General features: G+C 41.2%; 1 pseudogene; it reads left to right on the forward strand.

The window, feature by feature from the left end:
- The first annotated feature begins 278 nt into the window (after positions 1 to 278).
- On the forward strand, positions 279 to 839 carry LOC149263510 (pre-mRNA splicing factor SR-like 1 pseudogene; annotated as a pseudogene).
- Positions 840 to 6,684: the final 5,845 nt, after the last annotated feature.

Genomic DNA, 6,684 nt, shown 5'->3' on the forward strand with positions numbered 1-6,684 from the left:
TACCCAGCGTTATATTCGCCCATTGAAAGTGTGCCAAAGACCAGTTCAGCGGACACCTGTTCCACATGGGAAGTCCAGTTTTTATTGCTGCTCTTTGAGAGGTGTTTGACTGTATATCCTAATTTTGAAATCGCTAAGAATAACATGACTATAGCCCTTACAGACCTTGGTACAAAGGTGAAGCGTGAAGGAGATATACATCAGAGTATAGCTCATTACAAGAAGGGAATTGTAGGGGCCCGTTTACAGCATTTTGTCTTCTCTACAAATTTTTTACCATGAAGTTGACAGTGAAGCAAATACATGGGCTTCTTAAGCACGAGGATTCTCCATACATGAGATGTAGTGGTTTCCTGTACTTGCGTTATGTTGCAGATCCTAAGACGTTATGGGTTTGGGTCGAGCCTTATGTTAAGGACGAGGAGGAATTTTCTCCAGGATCAAATGGAAGGATGACCACAATGGGTGTTTATGTTCATGATTTACTTCTAGGCCAGTACTATTTCGATACACTTTTTCCTCACATACCGGTACCTATCATGTGTCAAATTACTGCTCATTTGGAATGAATGAATCCTCCCACTCGGCATGCAGGAGTGACTGGTGATACTAATCACTATGGATCAGATGACACTGCCCGAAGGCCACCATCAGTTAAAGCTGCTTTATCTGTGTAATTTGGCCAGCATGCACCACATTGTGCTTCTACCCGAGATGCCTCACCTGTGCGTCGAATACTGCCTCGTGACAGGAATGGCAGTGATGCTATTTCAAAATCAACCAATGGTGATCGTTATCACGACAGAGAGAGGAGCAGGGATCCTGTTAGGGATTATTAAAAGTACAGTAGAATTTATTATGCATATCACAAGACTGTGTTTTTGAAATCACACAGCAGTTTCGTAGCGCGCTACGAAACTGCTGTAGGTGATGATTTTAAACACAGAGCAGCTATGATGGTGAAGATGACTGAGAAACTTGAAAGAGAGACACTTGTTTATCAGTATAACCTACAGCACATCCAATATGTGGCAGTCCGCTCTATTTTAGTCAATTAAGGATAAAAGGTAAGCTCTTTTAGGTTCGAATATGATGAGGCAAAGCAAAGACTGACAGACAGGAAAAGTTTCCTATATTTTAGGATGATGGAAAACATATTATATTAAGAGCCAATTAGCAACTGCAGACACCTGTTCAGCTCATAAGGTTTCCAGTTTATTTGAAAGATGTGGTGATATGCGTTGTTCAGGAAGAATTAAAGAACAGTGGACATGTTTTTAAAGTGATGAAGAGTGATGGGAGACAGAAGCCGTGAAAACAGAGCACCTTCCTTGGTTAATTAATGAAGCCATCTATGTGACTGGAATCCAAGGCCAACTCATTTAGTGTACTTTCCTTCAAGACACCTCAACCCAAGCAGCAAAGGACATGTGTCAAAAGCCAGAAAAGCATCATGCGACAAGGAGCAAAGATTTAGGATTTTGATTAAATGAAAACCATTTGTGATTTCAGTTTAGACATTTTGTAATTAATAAATTAGTTATGCACTAGATAGGGATATTCAATAGCCACCTTCGAGGCTCCCCTCATGCTGGAGGAGGAAGCTCGAGGTGGTTAAGCTTGTTTGCCTATATATGGATCAATAGGAGATGTAGAGGGGGTTGGATATTTTATGAAAACAGAGTGCTATTTTGGCTTGTGTAAAGAACAGTTTGCAGTAATATAAGATATATGCCTTTCTTCTCAGGATTCATACAGCATTTCCATGTTCAAGATGTATTGTTTTACTTTGTCCTTCATGTCTTTTTTCAGTTGCTTAGAGGAGTAATCACTCAGAATTCACATATGTTGCTCTGACTTCCTGTACTCTTCTATGAACTGTGGTTTTATAAGAGTTATATTTTGAACATTTAAATGTCACATGCCCTGACTTCTATGTAGAGGAAATATCATTGTTTGTTGTAGCATGTTTGACCCCATAAGCCCAATGGATGTATTTGTATATTTGTCCAGCCAGCAAGTTCATTAAATCTATTGTACAAGAGTTAGCCCTCTTATCAACATTCAAAATCAATAACTTTTTCTTGAGAGAGCCCTCTCAGGCTAGGGAGGCTAATCCTTAGTCGAAAGCTTGGTCTGAAATAGTTACACAGAGTCTACCTGATCAGCAGCCCTTCAGTGCTGGATTTTGTGATAACACAGTCTAATCCCCATTTTCCTAAACGGACGGGTGTGTCAGACTAGTCATGTATCCTTCGCGGAAACCTACCCTATACCTGAAGTTTTCTGCCGAAGCAGACCAGGGTGCATGCCCCTTGGGTTTCAGTCATGTCCCCCGAATCACTCGCGCTCATCAGGTGGATGGACTGGGGATTGATGAGACATTCCTTGCGTGAAAAGACCATTCAGGGATGGTATATGACTATTTTCTATGCGTGAACTGGGGAATGAAAGTTGGTCTACGAGCTTGACCACTTTTCCTTCATGCAGAAAACACATTACTCTAAAGAGTGAGGAGACAATGGCTCCCATGCAATAAATATAGTCTCGTCCAAGGAGTAAATTATAATCTAGGGGTCCTTGGACTACCATTACATTCATGTGAACGGTTTTCCCTCTCAATGTAATGGGCACATTGGGAAGGATCCCTAACGGTCGACTGGTTCCTTTGTCAAAGCTTGTTAGATTTCTCATTTCAGGCAAAAGCGATGGCGAACCAAGTGCTTTCCAAGAATTTGAGGAAAGGATACTCACAGAAGCCCCTTCATCTATGATGGTACCGGCCATGACCATTCTATATATTTGAGCAATGATTCGAAATGGTACACTAGCGGTAAACGGGGTATGCCTAGTAGATTCTAGTCAAAGGAAACAACTAGGTTGCTTGGAGGTGGGACTGAATAGACGGTCGAGTACGACTTTGACGAACTTCCTTCCTGCGGTAAAGGAACGGGTAAGTTGCCCCCATGTTCATCGGAGTCAGTGCTTAAGAAAAGAATTTGGATGGTGTCATCCTTGTTCTCTTCGATGACTGTATCATCTGAAGATGGAACCTCTGAAGGCAAGACCGGGTCAACTGCCACCTCGACCTTTTGACTTTCATCTTGTATGCATTCAGATGGTTTATCTTCAATGATAGACGCTTCGGCCGACCACAAGGGCGTGTCAGCCGGATTTTCAACTAGTGACAGACTCGGCAAGAGTTTATTATATCCAGGAGGAAGCCGGAACGGTGAAACCGGACGGTCATCCAAAACTCTTTTAGCCTCGTCTAAGAATGGACAACGGTGTATGGCGTGATCGCCCTCACACAGCTTACAAGGAAATTTACATTTTCCTTTTTGTCCAGGGGCTTCACTTTCACTAGTTGACGGTGTATTTTCAACATGATCATCAGAGGTTGACGACACCGGGTTGTGCAAACGAGGAGACCAGTCCCTTAAGATCCGAGGGATGCAAGGACAATCTCGATGATAGTGGTCTCCCTTGCAAATGACACATGGCGATTTAGGCCTGGTCGGTGCAGTGTGTGGATTTTCACTAGATGACGCTTGGTTGCCCCTTTTCGCCTTTGGCTCCTTCTTCTTTTTCTCTTTCTTCTTCTTTTCCTTGTTCTTCTCAGGTACTTGATTTTTGGCTTTACCAGCTTCATCAAGCGAAGAGGAAGGAGGAGCGAAAGAATTGGACGAAGTAGAGGGTTGGGGGGTAACTCTGGAATCGTTTAGTTGCTGACTCGATTGTTCAGGAATCGTGGTGTTCTGAACGACGGAGGTTGAGAAGAGCCATACGGGCAAGCCAATTGTCAATCCTGGAAGTGACAATGTGGCCATATGGGGTGCACCAACATCTCCCCAAGAGGAGAAGGGACTAGGATTTCCTCCAAGGGGAACTCCTTGGTTGGTGGAATCCATTTTCCTCAACCTAAGACCAACGTAGGAAAGGTGATAATTATTCTGTTTAAAATAAATTTTAGACGCTTTGACACAACTTGTTTTTTCAATTTTTAAGAGTCGAGAAAAAAAAAAGGTGACTCTAGTCGCCTTTGATTTTTAATGAGCCTGAAGTGACAAGTGCTCAGATGGACTTTTTCCATTAAGGAGTCTGAAAAGGAATGAAAGGGACTGCTCTGGAAATCTAGACAGAGGGATTACCAAACCAATCGCAAAACTGCAGAATACTTTTTACAGTACGGCAGTCAATCTTCTAGAATGTAGTGTTCAATGCATTGCGATCGATATGGCGACAGACACGGCTTCCTATGGATAAAGGATAAAGCCTATTGTGGTCTCCCAAAATATACTCGATGGTACGTGGGAGCACAAGTTCGTATTGGCACTTATCGTCTCAAATTGGAGGAATCACCCAACCAACAATGAAAACAACAGTTACCAGGCTTTACGACGCCGGAATACGTCTCTAGCCTAGACTTCTAGATGTTGTGCGTTAGGTTCAAAAGCGTTATTAGATTCATTAAATTTATTTTATAGTTGATCTTGCTTAATAAATTTGCCTTTCAGGTTCACCACGTAATGTAGATGTACAATTCCTAAAATGCAATCTAAGATGATAAACAGTTGTTTAGTCTTCTTTTTGCAAATGAAAATCCTAGCTACTAAGGAAATAGAGATGGCGTTCTTTCAACAAAGAGCATAGAGCACACACTATATTCACTGTCCTAAATCAAACCGACAAATAGTCTAAATGAAAATGCACATGCATGTATTTGTTTTCACCCATCTTAATGTGTAAATGATAAAAAGAAATCTAAGCGCAAATCTGAATTATTTTTCAAAGCGACAATTACTAACAAGTTTCTTTTCAAGACAAAATGAGGACAATGACAACACTTTGCAATTTGGAATTGAAAACTTGCTTTCGACACTAGGAAAACTACTAATTCAGATCAAATACAAGAGTAACAGGATAATCAACTATCAAGAACAATCAGATTCTCTTCTATGATTGAAAACGACACTTGTGACACTTTCAAATCAAGAAACGACAGTACAACTACGCTACTTCTTTGTAAAGGAGAACTGAAAATGACTCAAAAAATACATAAAAACATTTACAGTTCTTTGCACAATGGAGGCGGAATATCAGCAAGGAAAGGGGTTTCAAACAGAGGTGTACTGACTACAGGCAGCAAAACTCCTAAATAGATCTGAAAAGAGTGAACACAGAAACCAAAATTTAGGAACAAGGCCTTGTCTGATCAACGCACCTGTAACACAGTGAAACTGAAATGCAATGCACCTACTACACTCGGGAAGTGCGCTGCATTTGAAGTTCACAAAATAGACAGTGCGTTGGACCAGGGATGAGACTTTGATTGGATTCCGGGTCACAATTTGTAGTTCAGTTCAGGTATTTAGGCCAAGCAAGTGGTAATCAGTAAATCAATCACAGGGGTAGATCTAAGGAGGTTACTAGAGCCACCACAAGGGCAATTAGAGAGCTTGTAAATCAATTGTTTAATTCATAAACAAAACCCGGAGATTGATTGAAGCATCGTTGATCTACTTTGCACTTGCATAGCAAATGCAGTTCGAAGGCTAGCTGGCTTGACTTCAGGCTCCGTCTGTAAGTTTATAAAGTAAACAAATGTAGATGAACAAACAATCTACTCGCTTCCCAGCGGAGTCGCCATTTTGTTACTGGGAATAGTGACTATGCAGAGCTACTAATCCCACTAAGGCTGGTGGCTACCTTAGAAACAAGCAAACTTAAAACCACTTTCATTTTCCTTTATGAAAGATAGATGAGAGAAGAATAAAGGAGACCAACCTCTGTCTTACGCTTGGTTCCTTGCTCGATTCCTCTCTCTTCTGATAGTCTTTTGCTACTTGCTTTCTTGTATACCCAGCTTCACAGAGTACCTGTAGAATCAAAGCAGCATAACACTATATGAGAACATAGATCTATTATCATAAACAATATAGGATCAGATGTAAATTGACCATACAAATGCACAAAACATAAATCATACAAGAGTATGAAGGAAAACTTGAATAGCTTTATTGATAATCAAGTAAGAGCCAAGAGAATTACAACCAATTGTTCTGACCCAGCATCATCCTCTCAACAAGAAGCCCTTCTTCACCTCATGAAAAGCGTAGATCACCTAACACTATGATGTTGCACCAATAAACCAGTAGCACTTCCTTACAAGATACAAAATTCCAGCCTCTGGATCTCTGGGATGAGGGATCCATATATAGATGTCTGCAAGGGAGGTGAGTCAGCTTTTGATATTTGATTAGTGTCTCCCCTCTGATAGTTCTTGATTCCACTTGGAGATTGATGATCTCTTACTCATCCCTAGTCGAATTCAGAGAGGCAAGTGTCACATTAGAAGTTTCTGGAAGATTCCATGCTTTTCCACCTTGCGGATTGACCCTGCCATTTGTCTCTTCTCACCCATCGCACACCATAGAAGGGATTTTTGACATGCAACACACCTACTGTGTGTATTCATGTGGGATGCAACGCACTTTGCCTATGGAGCAGGTGAAATGATCTAGTTTTGACCAGTTCTAAGTGGTTTTTCATGGAGAACTTCTAGGAGAAGCTGTAATCAGTTGACCTTGTTCTTTTAGGGGTTGGAACAACACCTTTAGGGACTTAGGAGCCCTTAGTTTATGGATATTTATGCTTGGGGTTGCAGTTTGTTGGGTCCCTATA

This window comes from Pinus tabuliformis, chromosome 6 (assembly GCF_031772625.1).
Source record: "Pinus tabuliformis cultivar Carrire ecotype Pingquan chromosome 6, CPIR1, whole genome shotgun sequence".
Lineage (NCBI taxonomy): Eukaryota > Viridiplantae > Streptophyta > Pinopsida > Pinales > Pinaceae > Pinus > Pinus tabuliformis.